Consider the following 23,206-nt stretch of genomic DNA (forward strand, 5'->3'; position numbering starts at 1 on the left):
TGGTCTAAAATATTAGACTCCTTATCGAAAAATTAGACAAGCTATCAAAAAATTCTGGATTTTTCTATCTCGTTAATAACCGAAACAACCATTACTTTTTTCATATTTTCCAGCTTTAACCTCCATAAAACTCCAGAAATAAACCTAAATCCTTACTTATACTTTCAATATACTAAAACAATCAATTTTCATTTTAAATCTACAAAAATAATATCAAAAATCTCATATTTTATAAAAAAGAAAAAGCTTTATAAACCAACCTTTTGAATGAGTGGTGGCCGGATTTGTGGAGAAATGGTGGCAGCCAGTGATGAGCAATGTTTGCCGGCAGTAGGGAGCGGTGGTCGCCGCTAGTGGTGGTGGTGGCGGTGGGGGATGATAGTGGGTGGTTGTGGATGGGTGTGGGTGGATGGGTGGGAGGAAGAAGATGAAAGTTATTAGGGTTTTTGTTTTAATTTATTCTTATTTTATTTTAAGGGTAAAATGGGTAATGCAAAAAATTCATTAATAAAATAAGCCATTTAGCTAAAAACTATTGAAACTAGGCCAAAGTGCAAATTGCACTATAAAAAAAAAAGGTCATTTTGCCAATCACCCCTAAATTTTATGACAAAATGATACATCTATACTTCAATAGTCAAAGGTGTTTCAGCTTCAATTATTATTCAATCATTGCCACATCTTATTTTGGACTTTACTTCACTCATTTCACTCAAAGAGTTATGCAAATAAATAACATGAGAAAAATAATAATATTAGATAAAAGTTGACATACATTCAATCGAAGTAATACGAACACAATTATTATCCTTTCTTGATTGACACTTGTGTTTACAAGTTCATAAAGTAGAGGTTGCCTCAATGTAGAAATATTAAGGTAGAACCTAACCTTCTTTTTTTTTTTTTGCTAATTTGAATCCATTACAATTTTCTTTAGTCTTTTTCTTCGAACAACTTGATCACCTTGGATTGTTTTCGCTCGATGGAGGAGACTTTTACTTCGAACTGCACATGATGAGCTATTTATTGCTTACAACTCTCCTTTGATATTTCATTATGATATTTATTGTTTCGTATCTTGTTATTCATTTCTCACTTGCCACCATCTAAAATTAATCTTTGGTTAAGATGATGTATCACTCCATCACTACATTGCACTTGTCCTCATCTTTTGCTACAACTTTATAAAATAAATTTCACATTTTATTAAAATGACATGCTTCTGGCTTGTCACTACAGTTTTCATAATTTATTTGTATGTTAGTATGACATCTTTTTAAAATATTTCCTCCATCACCTCAATATGTACTTATATGAAACAAAAAAAATCTTTTATGAATTAGAACTGAAATCGTATCTCTCCACAAGATTCCCCTTGAATTCAAACAGCTGACAAATGCAATCAACTTAAAAAATTTCTTTGTTTATGTTCACCATGAAAGATACATGCATTACACACTAAAAATGAAACATAGTCACCTACAACATATTCTGAAAAATGTTTCATCTATCTTTGTACGAAGATATTTCACAATAAACACTACTACAAAATTAGGTTTTCTTTGTGGTTTTTTTCCTTAATACATTGCAATTTTTTTGCAGTTAAATTTTTTTATATAATTATTTTTGTTTTCTTTTCATATATATAATTAATTTTGATTTTAGATTAAATATATTTTTAAATATCAATAAAATTATATTAATAATACTATATTGAATACAAAATTATATTTTAATTTTTTAATATACAATACCATATTTTATATAATAATATGTTATATTATTATATAACTAAATTTTATAAATTATTATCTAAATAAACATAATGTATAAATTAACATTAAAAAAATATTCATAAACATTCATATATACCATTACTAATTAAAAGATGTCATTTATATATCCATAAATAGTTCGGTATACATCCATAAGAAAAATTAAGAACAAACGAATGAAGTTAGTAAGTTACACATATGAAAGATTAGACCTCATAAATAAATGACATCAATAATGCTAACCAGTCACTTTGTCGTGGAAGTAGGTTATCCTTGACATTGAATATCTTTTTGTTAAGCCACTACAAATTGACAAGTAAATATAGATTAGATGATTAAGTACAATACACAGTTTTTCTTACAAAAAAATAATGTATAAAAAATAACATACTTTATTCATGATAACATTTGCCGGATTTGGTGTATTTACAAGATCATAAATGTATCTGAAAACATAAAAACCACATTTATGACTTTCGGGTTGTCTTGGACAAGAACCTCTAGTCAATTTTATAAATTCTCCAATATATTCATTTCCTGAACATTGTGTGTATGCTCTACAAAAATTAAAATTAATTATCTATATATTATAATCTCAACTCTTAAAAATTAACAATGAATACATTAAAATTGAAAAACTTACTGTAGATGCCAAAACTTTGCGCTTACAAACGCCCCCACCTAATGTCTCTCAAATAAAAACTCGGGATGGAAACAACCAAACATGGTCTCACATCTCATGCCGAGGGTCTTGCAAGACACACACCTCGCATACAATTCCAGACCTCACGCTAGGGGACTCGCGAGGTCACCCCTCGCACCTAGCGTTGCGTCTCGCGGGGGTGCACGCCTTGTCTCATTCCTTGTGTCGAAGGTCTCATGAGGCATGCATCTCGCCTACAGAGCCTCGCCTCGCGCCAAGGGTCTCACGAGGTCACCCTTCGCACCATGTGTCACATCTCACGCCATGGGTCTTGCAGGGCACACGCCTCGCCTATGGAGCCTTGCCTCACACCAAGGGTCTTGCGAGGTCACCCTTCACACTTGGTGTTGCATCTCATGCCAACTATATCGCAAGGCACATGCCTCGCCTATGGTGCCACGCCTTGCGCCGAGGATATCGCGCCTAGGGTCCCAAGATGCCCCTCACGTCTCGTTTTCATAGGTCCTTTCCTCCCAAGACTTTTGGAAACGTGCATCTTGATGACATGGCCCTGCTCTATTTTCTAGGGTTGATGTCACAAGCGGGACACGCCTCACGTATGTATCCCAATTATGGCCACAAGCGCCCATACTTAGTCGGATACAAAGGGGTTCAAGGCACAAGCACGTCTAGGAAAAGTGTTAACATTTATTCAATAGAATGTGCACATAAAGGTACGAAAGGTGCATGTTGGGCAAAAGAAGTAAGAGTACGTGTACAACCTCCACTATCACGCTCCTAACATTCATACCAGAGAGGTAGTGGTGGTACGAAGTTGTACAAAGACTGAGTATTATCTGCTGACATCTGACATGTACCGGATTCGACCACCGCTCCTCTAGCACCACTACCACCTGTAACACGATCACCTTCAGCCTGTCGATGTACCCTTTTTATCCCCATGGGACCACTATGTATTAGGAGCCAATAGTGCTCACCTATAAATAGAACCTTCCTTCACCTGAGAGAGGGGGGGGGGGGGGGATTGGGCATTGTAACAAGAGATTCATGAGTAATACAAATATTCTCTCCATTATCACTCTGTAACTTGATACTAAGTTCATATAGCTATCCTAAGTTCTTCTAAGCGTCTTCACAACTCTTTATTTACTCTTAACCTCATAAGTTTTCTTATCTAACTTGGTTGACGAGTTCAAATTGTCAACAGTTTGGCGCTGGCTTAGCAACAGTGTGATCACAAAATGAGGAGAAGTCAAAGCATGGATATTGTTTCCCCACACCATATAATGTGCGCTCCACCGCATTATACTCGGTCTCTGCTAATTCTGCCTCGAGAGCACTGATCCTCTCTTGCAATGCCTCATCTTTAGATTTTGCTCTTCTTACTCTTAGAAGAAGAGGAAACCTTCACCACAAGTGCTTCTATGTTGAGGTTGGCCTTGACAAATTGCTTCTCAAGCTCCTAGATCCTAATAGTAAGTCGATCTTTTTCTGCCTCGGCTGAGGACAAATCTTTTGCCAAAGCTATTAAGCACTAAGCCATGAGAAAAGTCTCCAAAAGAAAAGGTGTGTACATGTAGGAGGTCAAGATACAAGAAGCATATGTATAAGGAACCACACATAATAAAGTATTGCAAGATACAAACTTACCCAGGTAGTTGAATGCATGAGAGTCTCCCCAATCTCTGTCATATTAAAACTCTAAAGGCCCCTCCACTCGGTCTTGGCAATGTCCTCGGCTGCACGGGCATACCTTTGCACATAAGGAGTTGACACGCAATTCACCCATGGCACCTCATTCGAACCAGGAACATCTGGATGAACAAGAATAGACGACCCACTAGCCGAACAATATGGAGGGCCTCTAGAAGTGCCATAACCAGGGAAGTTTCTAGGAGCAACATTAAACTCATCATCAGAGGGCAAGACAAAGTGCCATGGGTTGAAAGACGAAACTCATGAGTGAAAGGCCCTATCTAGGTTTCTAGAAGCAGAAGGACCCCGCCCCCTAGAAGCAAGAGACACACGGATTAATCATTTTGACTCAGGAGAGGGCTCATTTTGAACCTAGTCATCATCTCCATCAGAGGAGTCTGGGCCTGTCGGAAGGACCTTTTTCTTTCGATCCGGGATATGCCACAACAAATCGGGATCAGAGACGTAACATGATATGCCGTAGTAAAAAGGTAATTTGCCATCTTCTCCATAATGTCTACCTTAGCCAAGTCCTCAACGCAAATAAGTTGTTGAGGAAATATTTTGGGAGGAGGGAGATCCCCTCAAGCGCCAGCTCAATTGTTAGCCCAAAAACAACAATAATAATAACAAAAAAAATTACGATGCTTACTCGTAGAAGTGCAAAAACGTTCATGAATCGAGAGGCAGCCCTTGATAAAGAAGATATCCTGTTTCCACGAGCCAGGATTGGAGATGCCACCCTCGATAAATGAAACTTGGGCATTGGCCTTCTGCGCAAAAAAAAAAAAAAAAAAAAAAAAAAAAAAAAAAAACCCCTTTGACTTGGGAGTCGACATGATATTGTACATGAAATGGACCTCATTCACTGTAGGAGCATGACCCACTCATTTCATATATGCCATGTATAGGAAACTGAGAGTCAGCTAGCTATATGGTGCCAACTGAAGTGGAGCAAGCCCATAGTACTTAAGTGCTTCTTTAGAAAATGGATGGGGAGGAATCGTGCCTCCTGCCTTCAGTATATGCTAACTTAATGTTGTAATACCAGGAGGGGGCTCATGAGCCCGACACTTAGAAGTGGGCACGTAGCATTGGAACTCACCACTGATGTGGTATTTCTCCATTAGTTCCATTAACTTATTCTCTGACATATAGGAGATAACAGAAGCCACTATCAGAGGCCTAGAGTCTGGCTTCTCGAGCGCCACATTTCGACGGCCTCTCTTCGACATATCTACAAGACCAAAAGAAAAGGGTGACGTCAGTACATGATATTTTACCTTCCATTTACATCCCCGCTGCTTTCTTCCCATGAGATTTTTCCACGTAGCTGTTGGAGCTTGTTGCATTAGAAATGGATACACTATAGACAATGGCTGAGGGGATCCAAAGGTGGCTTCAAAATCACTATAGGAAGCTTCCTCATTGAGAGGAGGTCCAAGAGGTTGAGGTTCAAGTAGAAGGTTCCCTTCCATAAATGTCAGCTCCATTTGTAAGTCAAGAAGGCTTGCTCTAATACTAGCAATGTAGTTGTCGGGGTTCCAAGAAGAAGCAACTCCTTCACCCCTCGATACAGAGTCTTTCTCAATTTCAACACGCAGATTTTTTGCCTAAGGTTGGCTAACCGCTCCAAGGGACACATACGGGCCTTCCTTAAGTTCTCGTACACATGGTGTGGGTTATCTATAGACGGCTCTGAATCCGACGAAGATAGCTCTTTGGGTTCAACACCAGGACGTACACTAAGCGACTCGTCGAAAGTCATGGAACGACGTCTCATGAAGAACACATGTGAAAATGCGTGTGCAGTATATGATGTGCTACAAGATACAAAAGAACAGGTTTAAAACCCCTAGACAGTTATACGTAAAAGGAGGGACACTTATGAGGTGCGGTAGTGTGTGCGTGAGGTGAACATGCTAATGGACGCTAGCATAGAGCTTCACATGAGGGGGTACCAAAGATAAAACAACACCACTCCCAAATGGTAACTTAAACCCTCCAAGCATAAGAATACGAGAAGAAAGAATAAGGGAATACCTAGAGTTGATAAGGGACCATTGCTGAAAGCTCGTGATCATTAGGGATGCTTTCCACCGTCGCTACCTAAGCGCCTCGCACCTACTCACCACCGTCGCTACCAAAGTACCTTGCACCAAAATACATGTACGTGACACCATGACCTTAGTACTACATACCACATGCCTATACATATATATATATATATATAAAAAGAGACGATTGTTAGTATCTCACTGGATGTGTGTGCACTTATAGGTGTGTATATTTAAAATAAAATGTATATAAAGAATGATGTAGTGAAGAATAGATACTCCCACCTATTAGAATTATAAAGACTATGTTCCACTAAGCTAAGGCAAATTGTAGTATAAAAAGTCCTTTCAAGAAGAAGGCGTATTTATAGAAAGTCCAAACTGATCCTAGACCTTAGATTCAGTATTCGATCCATGGTCAGAAATGAGGTCTTACACTCATCTCGAGATTTTCAAAACGAAATGGTAGGCTCACATTCATTCTCAAGAATTCACGAGGATCACCACATCCAAAGTGTGTTTCTAGACACTACCAAAGAAAAGAAACACACTAAAACCACATGTGCTTTGAAGAAACCATACTGAAGAGTCTAACAGAGAGCCTAAAGGCCCTCTCGTAGATTGGGGGGGCAAGTGTAGATGCCAAAAATTCGTGCTTACAAAGGCCCCCACCTCGTGTGTCTTTTAATATAAACTCGAGATGGAATCAACCAAATATGGTCTTGCGTAGAGGGTCTTGCGAGACACATACCTCACATACAATGTCATACCTTGAACCAAGGGTCTCGCAAGGTCACTCTTCGAACCTGGCATCGCGTCTCACACTGAGGATATCACAGGGGATCACACCTTGCCTATGATGATGCACCTCGCGCCAAAGGTCTCACGAGGCCACCCCACGTACCCGGTCTCAAACCTTACGTCGAAGGTCTCACTAGGCACGCACCTCACCTATGGAGTCTCACCTCGAACCAAAGGTCTTGTGAAGTCACCCTTCACACCCGGTGTTGTGTCTCATGCCGAGGGTCTTACAGGGCACACGCCTCACCTACGGAACCTCGCCTTGTGCCAAGGTCTCAGAAGTTCACCCCTTGCACCTGGCATTGCGTCTCACGCTAAGGGTCTCGTGAGGGCGCATGCCTTGCCTGCGATGTTGTACCTTATGCCGAAGGTCTCGCAAGGCCACCCTAAATACCTAGTCTCGCACCTTATGTTAAAGGTCTCACAAGGCACGCTCCTCACCTCACACCAAGGGTCTTGAGAGGCCACTCTTCGCACCTGGTGTTGCATCTCGTGCCGACTGTATCGCGAGGCACATGCCTCGCCTACGGTGCCACACCTTACACGGAGAACATCGTGCCTAAGGTCCCAAGATGCCCCTCATGTCACATTTTCATAGGGCCATCTCCTGAGGTCCTTGCCTCCCAAGCAACTTGGAAACGTGCATCTTGATGACGAGGCCCTACTCTATTTTCTAGGGTAGGTGTCACCAGCAGGACACGCCTCACGTATGTATCCCAATTAAGGCCACAAGCAACTGTACTTAGCCAAATACAAAAAGGTTCAAGGCACAAGCATGTCTAGGAAAAGTGATAACATTTATTCAGTAGAATTTGCACGTACAGGTTCAAAAGGTGCATGTTGGACAAAAGGAGGCAGAGTACGTGTACAACCTCCACCAACATACTCCTAACATTTGTATAAGACAGGTAGTGGTGGTATGATGTAGTACTGACATGTACCGGATCCGACTGCCACTACCACCTGCAACACAATCACCTTCAGCCTACCGCTGTACTCTTTTGTCCCCATGGGACCACTATGTATTAAGAGCCAATAGTTCTCACCTATAAGTAGGACCTTCCTTCACTTGAGAAGAAGGGGGGGGGGGGGGGAGGGGAACTAGGCATTGTAACCAGAGATTCTTGAGTAATAAAAATATTCTCTCCATTTTCACTGTGCAACTTGATACTAAGTTCATATAGCTATCCTAAGTTCTTCTAAGCGTCTTTACAACTCTTCATTTACTCTTAAGCTCATAAGTTTTCCATTCTAACTTGGTTGGCGAGTTCTTATCGTCAACACTTACTTTTCCATATCCTTATTTATTATTGGTGGAGATTTATGATTACGTAAGGGTTCCAAAATTATGGTCGTCCCCCCAGTCATCATGAGAACCAATATCCAATGTTGGCTAGAACAATAATAAATGATAATTATTATATGATTAGAAGCCAAAGATAGTAGTGATAATGTTTTAGGTAGTTCATTCTTACATAACAATCTGAATTGATAGGGATTATTATTTTTCAATGATTCCCCATGTCAATACCATGTATGATAACTTGTATCAAATTCCCAAAAAAATACATGATTCTTTTTCGTGGTAATATTTCCTTTTGGTCCATTACCACAATCTATACATGGACAAGGAATTATTTTCGGATCACTACAATTTTTTTAGCATAATTCTAACAATTGGTTGAATCCGTCTTAAAATTGTTGATCGTGGTAATATTTCCTTTTGGTCCATTAAACAATAATGAATAAATATGGTAAACCATATGTATGATTTCACAATATGGTAATTGTTATGATTTTATAAAATCCTAAATTGGCAAATTTATGGAAATATCTTATTTTACTTAAAAAATTATTTAAATTCTTTTATATTGTGATATTCAGATTTAATACATTGGAATATTTGGTGGGATTTGCAAATATTCTTTATTCATTCCTTTATCTCCACAATATCTTTAAAAATGAATTTATATCTTGTTTTTATGATGAAAATATTTTGTGACTAACTGAATTCATTTCTAGATTTTCCTATAATATTTTTTGTACTCTCCAATATTGGTTTACTACAGGAAATAATATCCTTGAGTGATTATTGTTCTTATTCTATTTTAGGAAACTCTGTTATGAAAAGGTATAAGATGTCCTCGCGGATTTTGCGGCTATCAAAACATAATCTTTTGATTGACAAATCTCCATCAATCAAGAATATTATCAAATATTCTTGCATTTATTGTTCATATTCTCTCTGCCTTTCTTAGCACGAAATGGTCTATATAAATAGGATCCTATGTCATTGAGAATTGTTGAACTCTTTGGTGTAAGGTTTTGACTGAATTGTAATAATTGTTAGATTTCTTTGTCTTTATACAAGATCACATTATTCATGTGATCTTGTAATAAATCGAGTGTTTAGTTGTTTGGTGTGTATATATAACACACATGTTTTGGGTATAGATTGTATTTTGAACACAATTCTTAAGGTCTTTGGGAGGAGACTTCCTCAAGCCTTGCATCGGGAGGAAGCAAGCACTCACCGGTCATTGAAGGGAGTTCAAGTGGTTACGCATTTCAACCAAAACCAGATTTGTGAAGAGAAGTATAACAAAGTTGCGGCAAATCTCAAGAGGGAGTCTTGTTTTGTTTAAGTCAATATTTTTCTACTTATGATTCTTTAATAATTGGTTTTATTCTCTGTGTTGACTAGAGATTCACCCAACGATATTGAGTCAAAAAGAATGATAAAAAGTAAAAAATTGAACTTAAGAATAACAAACAACACATATTTATATTGGTTCGGCCCTCCTGATCGGTAATGACCTACAACCACTTAGTTCTCTTATTTATGTAAATTCCCAAAACCTACGATTAGATGACTAGAGTCAACCAAATTTCACACTCTAACAGAGAGGATACAAAAATGTGTATAATAGCACTAGATTCTTAGAATTCTCTGAAAGTAAAGAATTACAACGTAAAAAATAAGAATTCTTGAGTCCTCTATTTATAGACTCAAGAATGTACATGGATGGGCCATGGGCCTTGCGTAACTTTTGCAACAAGTAAATATAAAATAATATGTACATAATACACTTTATATTTGAAATAACAGATAACTCACAAATATTTTTATATTAGACTAACTTTGAGCTTTAACTGCATTTCATCGAGCAGCTCTGCTCACATGTCTTTTGACCACTTCTTTTCCTGTTGCTCCGCATAAATTCTACATGTACCTGATAACATATTTTCTTCTCCTGTCTGGTCGTGGGTCGACCAGTCTCCTATAAATGTCTTATCATGTGTCTTTCACATGCCTTATGTTTGTGCCACATCATCATGCTAAATTTTTTAGAAACATTTGCCCCCAAGTTTATTATGATGCGAACAACATTAAATACACTTATTGGACCATCATTCATTGATGTGTCACGTCCAACTATACTTTTACATCCGCTAAAAGATAAATGATCATGATTTTATCGTTTCCAATGAAATATTTGATGACTTTATGTTTTCCAATGTTCCAAAACCCTATTTTCACTCATGACTTTTCAGCTACCCTGAGCAGTACAAATAAACTCCTCCTTGTTTTTCACTTTTTACCTTTACCCACTCTTTCTTCAAGAACTTTCAAAACTTCCTCAAACTTTCTTCAAGCAATCTGAGACACATCTTAGGCATTCCCAGAAGATTTCGAACAACCTCCTCCCATTTCTCGCCATTTTTCTATGCTTTTGTGAGGATTTGCCTCTTTTCGTAACTGTTACTATGAAGGTTTTGGATGTGTTCGTGAGAGTAGTTGGTTATAGGAAGGAATGTGTATGATTATGGTCTTAAATAAGTGTTTAGGTAATATTTAGAAATGTAAAGACATTTAGGAAGGCTTCATCAGGGTGTACCTTTTGATTTTGGGTCCGAAATCGAAGTAAAATTTCGATCTTTAGGTATCGAAAATTTTTGGGTTTTTTCTCGCCTGTGATGAAATCAAAAAAGTTTTCTTGAAAAAGATTTTTACTTTTGCTTTTTGATCCACTATGTTTAGCTGCTCATATATTAGAGTCTGTTTGTTGTTAAATACTGCTGGTTGGCTAAAAACTGAATTAGTTTCCACAAACAGTAGTTTTTTCCTTAGTTCTCCCCTTATTAGTCGTAGATCCTCACTTCCCCTTCTTCTCTCAGATATTCATGCACGATCTCTGAGAAGGTGAGGGGCCAATAGACGAAGATCTTCTAAATTTGCTGCTCATAGTGTAACGACCCAAAGTTACTAATAAGGCTTAAGGGCCTTGATTAGTTTGCTGAGAGGGCATAATTGGATTATATGTGATTTAGTGATTAAAAGAATGTTATATGATTATCTGAATATCTGTGATGCATGACTATGTGTATTAGTATGCATATAGGCCCTAACTAGGTTAGAAGGGCATAATCGCAATTTTGGCCCATTGAGGGCATAACTGTATATATTTGTGATAAATTGATGAGACCACATTATTATGTGGATATATTTGTAATCTGTGACTCGAGGCGATCCTAGTGAGCAGTTCAGCGAAAAAGTCATGGTGGGGACTTATACCCGGCTCGGGTCGAGCCTGGGGGTATTTCTGAGAATTTTAGAGAATATATTAGAGTTTGTTTTGATATTGAGGAATATAATTGGGGATTAGTTAGGTGTCGGGAAGTAAGCGGTAAATATTAGAGACACTCGAGGAATTAGCAGGAATTGGTATAATGACCAAAATGCCCCTAGGTTGATTTAAAGGCTTAGGGATATAGGGCAAAATGGTCATTTGTCTTATAAAGGATAAGTGTTATTAGGCTTTACACCATAGTGGAATATGTAGAAGGTCTTAGAAGTCTGAAGGACAGAAAGAAAAGGAAAAAAAGGGAAATTAGAAGTCTTTTTTTTTCTCTCTCGGTTGGAGGTTTCTTCCTCAATTCTTGAAGGAGTTTGGAGCTGAAACTCAGAGAGATTCTGGGCAGGAGCTTGAGGCTAGGGTCCCTAGTTTGGTTTGAAGAGTTAGCAAGGGCTGCTCATCATTTGAGGTAAGGTTCAAGGTAGCTTTCCAGTTTCTAGTTCTTAGTATTGTTATGGATTTTGAGCTGAGTTTTGATTGGGAATTCTAGGGGAATTGAGGCTAAAGCCTTAAGGAGTGGAAGCTAATGAAGAGTGGAGGATAGCCTAAGGTTGAACTTCTCTGTTTAAGGTAAGAAGCTCTGATCTTGCTCACTTGAATTATGTGGTTTCAACTGTTGTTTTTATTAAGTTTCTGAGCTGTAGGTTCAGCTATGGTGATTTCCTTGATTTGGGGTGCATGTGATTGAATTTTGTGTGGTTGGGACTTATGGGATGAGTTGAGGATGCTGAGAGGCTTGTTTTGAAGTTTGGTTGAGGTTTGGTTGAGTTTTGAGAGGGTTTGGCTCGGGAAAATTCGAAGGAGAAAAAGCTGTGTAGGGTTGTGTTGTGACTAGCACTACAGCGCTAGTCACTGGGCACTACAACGCTAGGTCCTAAAGTTCCTGAGCCTTTTGGCTCTGTTTGTAGTGCTATAACACTCTCCTTAGGGCGCTGTAGCGCTACCCTGTTTCCAGAAATGGGTTATTGGGTTATTTCTAAGGGTTTTTGCCCGAGGTTCGGGGTTTGATTCCACCACCCCGTTTAGTGGAATTAGGGCTTCCCGAGGGCTTGGGATTGGTCCCGAGCCTTGGTTTTGGATTTAAGGTTTGGTGATAAATCTGATCTATGGCTGTGACTAGGTGTACGCTAGGGCTCAGACGGGATCGTGATTGGGGATCAAATTGAACAAAGCTAGCGAAACCTAAAGGTAAGGAAACTGCACCTGGTTGTGTATTTGTTATGGGACTAAGAGCCCCTATATCTGTATAATGTCATAGATGGTATTATGCCATGGGACATGTGATAGGCGGCCTAAGGTGCCGTAAACAATACTTGCGCGTAGGGCGCGGCTCAGCCACTGGTAGCTAAGGGCAGCTTAATATTCACTGAGCTCGGTTTAAGCGGGTCGGAGTTAGTGGGATAAATAGAGGGTGCGGCCTAAGGGTGTTAACCCTAGTTATCGTATGTGAAATGATTAATGATATGAGATGATGTACTTGGTAGGCAGAATACTTGAACAACATGAATTTCTGAACTGTTGAGTATATGTTTATTATGTATGAGTTATCTGGTTGTTTGCTTAATGATTATGCTCTACCATTGTGTTTTCTTACTGGGCCATGGCTCACGGGTGCTGTGTGGTGCAGGTAAAGGCAAGGGAAAGTTGGACCAATCCTGAGATGGAGAGCTGCGGGGCTGAATGTACATAGTCAGTTGTTCGGCCGCCACAGTCGAGGAGTGATACAGGACGAGAAAAGCCTGTTTGTCTATTTTTCCTTAGAGTGGCTAGCAACTGTATTTAACTCTTGAATCTTTTGTAAACGGTCTTTAACTTTACTACTTTTGGGATCCCATGTAAAAAGAATGTTTGTTTATAAGAAATGAAGCTTTTGAGACCAAAATATTTTAACCCTAGTTCTATTATAGTTTCAGTGACATGTTTCGAATTAAATGACTTGACTAGCAAGTCTTGCACTTTTACAAACACAGTGTAACAGTCTTGGCTATCCAAGGCGTTACAACTTGGTATCAGAGCGTCCTAGGTTTAAGGGTTCCTGAAGATTTTCCGGACATGTACATTCGCCGCGAAAGACAAGCTCGACTCAAGGTTTGGTAATTGTGTGTACATGATTGTATGTTTAAATGATCTGAATGAAATATGATTGTCAATATCTGCTTGACTAATAGGGAGCATGAGATACTGATAGGGCCTGGCCCTTGATTATTGCATGATGATTTTGAGGCATGCTTATTAGAATTGCTATGTATGTGAATGAATATATGGATGAATATTTGGATAAATTGTTATATTCTGATTGTTTGTGAATGTTTGGGGTTCTAATGGTGGATTATTGAAGGATTATTACCCTATCATCATAGTCTGACTGTCGAGTCGTTGATCGCAGATTGACTTGGATAATTGTGCGTCCAAGAAAATCTACGCGACTAGCCGGCAATAGGTCTAAGACTAGAGATGATGACCAGGGCCAGACCCCTCCGCTAGTCCCTGAGAACTGGCAGCAACTTATGGCAGACATGCAAGCTCGGCTACAGAGCCAGGATGAACAGATACGAATTCTGTGACAGCAGGCTCCATCAGGGAGTGTTGCCCCTATTGTGCCACCTGCAGTGGTACCTGTTGTACAGCCAGTAGAGGTTGGGAACAAATGGGAGCCGTTGTATGAGTGGTTCAGGAAACAGCAGCCCCCGGTCTTTGAGGGAGGACATGATCCACTGAAAGCCGAACAGTGGATGACCATGATTACTACCATTCTGGACTTTATGAGGGTATAGGGACATGATAGAATGGCATGTGCCACATATATGCTGAGAGAGGATGCCCGAATCTGGTGGGAGGTGGCATCACAGACCAGAGATGTTACTGCTTTGACTTGGGAAGGAATCAAGGACCTATTCAGTCAGAAGAATTATAATGTTGCCATCAGGGCAGAGAAGGTAAATGAGTTCGTGGGGCTGGTTCGGGGCAGCATGATAGTTACAGAATATGCCTTAAAGTTTGACAGGCTTGCGAAGTTCACACCCGACCTTGTGCCTACTGATGCAGCTAGGCAGGACAGATTTATTAGAGGGCTTAATGCTATGATAGCCCGAGATGTGAGAATTACAACAGTTCCTGGAGGGACAACTTATGCCCAGGCTATTGAGAAGGCTCTTACCGCTAAGGAAGAGGAGAATAAGATATGGAGAGAGAGTGCAATGAGTCAGGAGGGCCGCAGGGCGATGCCTCCATATTCTAGTTCTGGTAGGGGCAGAGGCCCAAGTGATTTAAAGAGGAAGACCCCTGATGCTTCGACCGCTCCTGGTCCTAATAGGAGATGTCGGGGTACTCAGGGTGGCCGTTAGGGAGGCGGTGATGCATGGAGAACTTACCCTGAGTGGACGAGGTGCAGGAGACGCCATTCAGGCGATTGTCGGGCTAAGGCCTATTATGTGTGTGGGGTGGTGGGACACCTCAAGAAAGATTGCCCGATAGTGAAAAAGGGAGATGCGGGGAACGTGGACAGCTTGACTCCAGCTCGAGTGTTCAGCTTGATGCAGGCGGAGGCCTAGGCTATTCCCTCGGTAGTGACAGGTCAGCTTTTTAGCGCTGGCTCTCCTTTTACTGTATTGATTGACTCTGGTGCTACACATTCATTTGTTTCTAGTAAGGTGATTGATAGGTTGTGTAGACCAAGTGAGTATTGTACTTCAGGGTTTGGGACTATTTTTCCTACAGGAGAACTGGTAGTATCTAGGAGGTGGGTTAGAGCACTGCCAGTGATAGTTGATGGTAGAGAGTTGTCTGTAGATTTGATTGAGTTGAACATAGAGGACTTTGATATGATCTTAGATATGGATTGGCTGGCTAGATGTGGAGCTACTATTGACTGTAGGAAGAAGATGGTGACCTTTGAGCCAGAGGGCGAGGATCCCTTTGTCTTCGTGGGAGCGGTGCATGGACCCCGCATACCTAGAATTTCAGTGTTGTGAGCTAGGGACCTATTATAGGGAGGATGAATAGGTTTCCTAGCTAGTGTGGTAGATACCACCAGGGTTTTGCCAGTAGGGCCGGAAGAGACCAGGTTGGTTTGCGAGTTCTTAGATGTGTTTCTTGAGGACCTACCTGGGTTGTCGTCGCGTAGAGAGATTCAGCTTGTCATTGAGTTGGCGCTAGGGACAGATCCAGTGTCGAGGGCACCGTATAGGATGGCACTAGCAGAACTGAAAGAATTAAAGATACAGTTGTAGGAGCTTCTTTATTTGGGGTTCATCAGGCCTAGTTACTCGCCTTGGGGTGCTTTAGTTTTATTTGTGAAGAAGAAGGACGAGACTTTGCGAATGTGTATAGACTACAGGGAATTGAACAAGTTGACTATGAAAAATAAGTACCCTCTACCAAGGATTGATGACTTGTTTGATCAGCTGTAAGGTAAGACGATGTTCTCGAAGATTGATCTTCAATCTGGTTATCACCAGTTGAGGATCAAGGACGAGGACATACCGAAGACGACCTTTCGAACGAGGTACGGGCACTATGAGTTTCTGGTCATGTCATTTGGTTTGACCAACGCCCCAGCAGCCTTCATGGACCTAATGAACATAGTATTCAAGGATTTTCTTGATCAATTCGTTATTGTCTTCATAGACGACATCTTAGTGTACTCTAGTTCAGAGGCAGAGCACGAGTTTCATCTTCGACAGGTTCTACAGAGATTGAGGGAGTATCAGCTATACGCCAAGTTTAAGAAATGTGAATTTTGGTTGCCAGAAATGACATCCCTTGGACATATTGTGGGTGCAGATGGGATTAAGATGGATCCATCTAAGGTGGAGGCAATTAGGGATTGGCCAAGGCCAAGGAACGCTTCAGAGGTGCGGAGTTTTCTTGGTCTAGCGGGTTACTACAGACGGTTTGTAGAGGGCTTCTCGAAGATTGCGGCACCGATGATAGAATTGACACGGAAGAATTTGAAGTTTATTTTGTCAGATAAATGTGAGAACAGTTTCCAAGAACTGAAGCGACGACTTATTACTGCGCCCGTGTTGAGTCTTCCTTCGGGGGAAGGGAAGTTTGTTGTTTACTGTGATGCATCGAGGTTGGGTTTAGGCTGTGTGTTGATGCAGAATGAGAAGGTCATAGATTATGCATTACGACAGCTAAAGGAGTATGAACAGCGGTATCCCACCCATGATTTGGAGTTAGCAGCGGCGGTATTCGCATTGAAGATTTGGTGACATTATCTGTGTGGGTAGAAGTGCGAGGTATACACTGACCACAAGAGCCTGAAGTATTTCTTTACACAGAAAGACCTGAACATGAGACAGAGGTGTTGGCTAGAGTTGGTGAAAGATTATGATTGTGATATTCTTTACCATCCGGGGAAAGCCAACGTAGTGGCGGATGCATTGAGTCGGAGAGGCCCAGGTCAGTTATATAGTTCCACCCAGATCTCGAGAGAGTTAGCTGATGAGATGGTCAGAGCGGGGATAGAGTTGGTGGTGGGCCGGTTTGCCAATATTACTTTGCAGTCGACCCTGCTAGAGCAGATTAAAGAGGGACATTTGGTAGACGCTCAGTTACAGGAGGTTAGAGAGAATGTCTTAGCAGGAGTAGCTAAGGACTATTCTATTTATGAGGTTGGTTTGCTTTGGTATCAGGGATGGATTTGTGTTCCAACTGATGGGGGGATCAGACGAGAGATACTGGATGAGTCTCATACGACGTCATACTCACTTCATCCGGGTACCACGAAGATGTACCAGGATCTACGCACATTATATTGGTGGCCCATGATGAAGAAGGATGTGGTGGAGTACGTAGCCAGATGTTTAACCTATCAGCAGGTGAAAGCTGAGCATCAGTGACCAGCAAGGTTGCTTCAGCCTTTGGGTATTCCTGAGTGGAAATGGGAGGATATTACGATGGATTTTGTGGGAGGTTTACCCAGAACTATAGGGCTTCATGACTCGGTGTGGGTGATAGTGGACAGATACACCAAGTCAGCCCATTTTCTTCCAGTGAAGTCAACTTATACTGTGGGTCAGTATGCAGAGTTGTATGTGAGGGAAATCATATGTCTCCATGGGGTTTCTAAGTCTATAGTGTCAGACCGAGATCCTATCTTTATCTCCAAGTTTTGGGGTGGTTTGCAGAAGGCTATGAGGACTCAACTGAAGTTCAGCACATCCTTTCATCCTCAGACTGATGAACAGTCTGAGAGGACGATTCAGGTGTTGGAAGATATGCTCAGTGCATGTGTGATCAACTTTGAAGGATCATGGAGAAAGTATCTCCCGTTGATTGAATTTTCGTATAACAATAGTTATCAATCAACGATTGGAGTAGCTCCCTATGAGATGTTATATGGAAGGAAGTGTAGGTCACCCATTCATTGGGATGAGATGGGTGAGAGGAAGTATTTGGGGCCAGATATGTTTTAGAAGACAAGTGAAGCTATAGAGAAGATTCGAGCTAGGATGCTCCCCTCTCAGAGCAGACAGAAAAGCTACGCTGATCCCAAGCATAGGGACGTGGAGTTCCAGGTTGGGGACCACGTGTTTCTCAGAGTTTCACCATTGCGAGGGGTGAGGAGATTTGGAAAGAAGGGCAAGCTAATCCCTAGGTTCATTGGACCTTTTGAGATCCGGGAAAGGATTGGTCAGGTGGCTTACAGGTTAGCCTTGCCACCATCGTTGTCAGGAGTCCATGATGTATTCCACGTTTCTATGCTCCGGAAGGACGTCTGAGATGCGACTCATGTGTTAAGGTATGAAGACTTGGAATTGTAGACAGATCTAGCCTATGACGAACAACCAGTTCAGATTTTGGATCGGAAAGACAAAGTACTACGGAATAAGACAATTCCTCTTGTTAAGATGTTTTGGGGGAATAGTAGGGTCGAGGAAGCGACCTGAGAACTTGAAACAGAGATTCGGGATCAGTATCTCGAGTTATTCAGGTAAATTTTGAGGACGAAATTCTCATTAGGAGGGGATAGTTGTAACGACCCAAATTTACTAATAAGGCTTAAGGGCCTTGATTAGTGTGTCGGGAGGGCATAATTGGATTATATATGATTTAGTGATTAAAAGCATGTTATATGATTATCTGGATATCTATGATGCATGACTATGTGTATTAGTATGCATGTAGGCCCTGACTAGGTTAGAAGGGCATAATCGTAATTTTGGCCCGTTGAGGGCATAACTGTATATATTTGTGATAAATTGATGAGACCACATTATTATGTGGATATATTTGTAATATGTGACTCGAGGCGATTCTAGTGAGCAGTTCAGCGAAAAAGTCACGACGGGGACTTATACCCGGCTCGGGTCGAGCCAAGGGGTATTTCTGAGAATTTAGAGAATATATTAGAGTTTGTTTTGATATTGAGGAATATAATTGGGGATTAGTTAGGTGTCGGGAAGTAAGCGGTAAATATTAGAGACACTTGAGGAATTAGCGGGAATTGGGTGTAATGACCAAAATGCCCCTAGGTTGATTTAAAGGCTTAGGGATAAAGGGAGGGCAAAATGGTCATTTGGCTTATTAAGGATAAGTGTTATTAGGATTTACACCTTAGTGGAATATGTAGAAGGTCTTAGAAGTCTGAAGGAAAGAAAGAAAAGGAAGAAAAGGGAAATTAGAAGTCTTTTTTTTCTCTCTCGGTTGGAGGTTTCTTCCTCAATTCTTGAAGGAGTTTGGAGCTGAAACTCAGAGAGAGTCTGGGCAGGAGCTTGAGGCTAGGGTCCCTGGTTTGGTTTGAAGAGTTAGCAAGGGCTGCTCATCATTTGAGGTAAGGTTCAAGGTAGCTTTGCAGTTTCTAGTTCTTAGTATTGTCATGGATTTTGAGCTGAGTTTTGATGGGGAATTCTAGGGGAATTGTGGTTGAAGCCTTGAGGAGTGGAAGCTAAGGAATAGTGGAGGATAGCCTAAGGTTGAACTTCTCTGTTTAAGGTAAGAAGCTCTGATCTTGGTCACTTGAATTATGTGATTTCAGCTGTTGTTTTTATTGAGTTTCAGCTATGGTAATTTCCTTGATTTGGGGTGCATGTGATTGAATTTTGTGTGGTTAGGACTTATGGGATGAGTTGAGGATGTTGGGAGGCTTGTTTTGAAGTTTGGTTGAGGTTTGGTTGAGTTTTGAGAGGGTTTGGCTTGGGAAAATTTGAAGGAGAAAAAGCTGTGCAGGGCTGTGCTGTGACTAGCGCTACAGCGCTAGTCACTGAGCGCTACAGTGCTAGTCACTGAGCGCTACAGCGCTAGGTCCTAAAGTTCCTGAGCCTTTTGGCTTTGTTTGTAGCACAATAGCGCTCTCCTTAGGGCGCTATAGCACTACCCTAATTCCAAAAAGGGGTTTTTGGGTTATTTCTAAGGGTTTTTGCCCGGGGTTTGGGGTTTGATTCCACCACCCCATTTAGTGGAATTAGGGCTTCCTGAGGGCTTGAGATTGGTCCCGAGGCTAGGTTTTGGATTTGAGGTTTGGTGATGAATCTGATCTATGGCTATGACTAGGTGTACGCTAGGGCTCAGACGAGATCGTGCTTGGGGATCAAATTGAACAAAGCTAGAGAAACCTAAAGGTAAGGAAACTGCACCCGGTTGTGTATTTGTGATGGGACTAAGAGCTCCCTATATCTGTATAATTTCATAGATGGTATTATGCCATGGGACATGTGATAGACGACCTAAGGGGGCTGTAAACAATACTTGCCCACAGGGCGCGGCTCAACCGCTGGTAGCTGAGGACAGCTTAATATTCACTGAGCTCGGTTTAAGCGGGCCGGAGTCAGTGGGATAAATAGAGGGTGCGACCTAAGGGCGTTAAACCTAGTTATCATATGGGAAATGATTAATGATTTGAGATGATGTACTTGGTATGCGGAATACTTGAACAACATGAATGTCTGAACTGTGGAGTATATGTTTATTCTGTATGAGTTTTCTGGTTGTTTGCTTAATGATTATGCTCTGCCATTGTGTTTTCTTGCTGGGCCTTGGCTCACGGGTGCTGCGTGGTGCAGGTAAATGCAAGGGCAAGTTGGACCAATCCTGAGATGGAGAGCTGCGGGGCTGAATGTACATAGTCAGTTGTTCAACTGCCACGGTCGAGGAGTGATAGAGGACGAGAAAAGCCTTTTCGTCTGTTTTGCCTAAATGTGGCTAGCAACTGTATTTAAATCTTGAATCTTTTGAAAACGGTCTTTAACTTTACTACTTTTGGGATCCCATGTAAAAATAATGTTTGTTTATAAAAAATGAAGCTTTTGAGACCAAAATCTTTTAACCCTAGTTCTATTATAGTTTCAGTGACATGTTTTGAATTAAATGACTTGATTAGCAAGTCTTGCACCTTTACAAACACACAGTGTAATGTTCTTGGCTATCCAGGGCGTTACACATAGACTTCGAGTAGCCTAGTTTGCCTATTCCACAAAATCCACCACAGCCAATACCATCAACCAGCTATCCCAATTCATATCCTTTTATGGCTCGAGTAAAACATGTTTCTTAGAGAAAGAAAAAGTTCCTCGATCCTCACATTGGTCAGAATGCGGCCAATGTTGAGGGTCCTTCGACAACCAACCAACCCATAACAACCGTGCACCCTCCCGAGCTTCTCCTTTCCCATGCTCTTGTAAGAGAAGTCATAAAAAGGATGTACCCTGGTACATCACTCATTCTAGCATTATATCAAGCAGGATGATGGCCAAGTATACTAAGAAATATGGCCTCCCTGGGATTACTTTATTCAAGCCAACCCTTAACAAGAGGGCAAACGTGCCTGGCAGTGCTTACAGTGCCTGATCAAGGTATCACATCGAGGCAGGGGCAACCCTGCCTCTGCATGATTTTTTTCGAGGAGTGGCGAACTATTTTGACATTTCTCCATTCCAAAGTGCATCGAGCGTGTATAGAGTGTTATCAATGCTCTATATTCATAACTATCACAAAAATGGCATGTACCCACTCCCCATGAAATTAACTACTTGTTCTATCTTAAATCCAACCCCAACCAAAATAATACGGTGGTTTTCCATTTCTGTCATCTGTAATCTTCCCATACATTCTTGACCGATATAACCTATAAGTCCAATGTGGGTAAATACTTCAAAGAGTATTTCCTCACCACCTATCTTGTAGCGGAAAACTTGTCCTTCACTTGGGGAGGTGATTTTTCTTTTGAATTTGCTCAAAATTCTGGTCGTTTAATTCTTCTTTGTCTTAGTTTATTTTGTTGAATATGGTTCCAACTAGAGCCTACCCAAGGCATGGTAGAGAGGTTCGTTTTCCTGGCCAGCATGACCTCTATAGAGAAGATTGTCAAGGAACTAGTAATCGAAAACAATTTAAGGTTGGTCGTCCTTTTGGAGCCTCTTCAAGATGTGAAAGAAACAACTGTTGGGAGTGCCACAAGAGAAGGTGCTGATGACATCTCCCAACTACAAAAATTTTCCCAACCCCCAAGCATTGTCTAACGGGGGTCACCATCAGGGAACCAATCTCCAATCCTTGAGAACAACCTATTCCTCCTTCCCATGGGAAGGGAAAACAAAAACTACCCGATCATCCTAGTCGGGTACATGACTCGTCTGAGGATGAAAATGTTATGACATCAAATGTAATGCTTCTCACATGACATCCTGATCATAAATAATGGGTGGCGTCATGTTGAAGAAGATGGCTCCAAATTTGATGAGGAGCAAAAAGCAATAGAGGACCAGATCAAGGCCCTCAACAGAGAGCTAAGAAAAACCCCAAGGAGGACTTGGACAAGGCTGCAACTTTAAAAGAAAAATGTAAGGTTACGTCCAAGGCTAACCATGATGAGACAGTTAAGCTTCAAGATGTTCTAGTCACGAGTCAAAAGGAGGCCAATGAGTTGGAGGAAAAGGTGAAGCAACTTGAGGAGATTAATGCGAGAAACTTGGAGAGGTTTCAAGGTGCAACCTTCACCTGCTTTTATATTTTCTAGAAGAACAATCAAGGTGAAAAATTTGATTATCTTCCCGAATAGATAAGGGAGTCTGAGCTTGCTCGATGCGCTGCTCGACTGGAGGAGCAAAATGCCCCTGCACCTCTTGAGATTTCTTTCGCTACAGGGATCGATGGAGAAGAGGAGGGTGGAGCGACTATCGACCAACAACCCCATCAAGACCCTCTCGATCAATGAATTTATTTATTTCCTTCGAATTTGTAATTATAACACCCGATCAACCTGTTCGTGTTGTCAAAACAATTTACTACTCAAAGCAGTGTTACTTTTATGCTAGTTTTTCAATTACATCTGAGTAGTACTACTCGCAATGTAAGAAAATCTCTTTTTTGATATTATAATTTTTACTATAACATCTGCTCACATGACTAAACTTAGCATAACACTCTATACTTTTTGTGTAAAATCTACAAAATTTGAAAAATATTCTAAGTGTTGTTGCATGCTTTCCCTTATTTTTCTCGCGTGTTTATATATTTCCATATCCTTTGCTTCTTAGTATCTTAGTTTCTTCAGGGTGTCCTTTATCATTTTATTCACAACTTCGACTGGTCCATTTGTTTGCAGATGGGCTACCGATAAGAAGCTTTTAGTTA

Source organism: Humulus lupulus, chromosome 6 (assembly GCF_963169125.1).
Source record: "Humulus lupulus chromosome 6, drHumLupu1.1, whole genome shotgun sequence".
NCBI classification, from domain to species: Eukaryota; Viridiplantae; Streptophyta; class Magnoliopsida; order Rosales; family Cannabaceae; genus Humulus; species Humulus lupulus.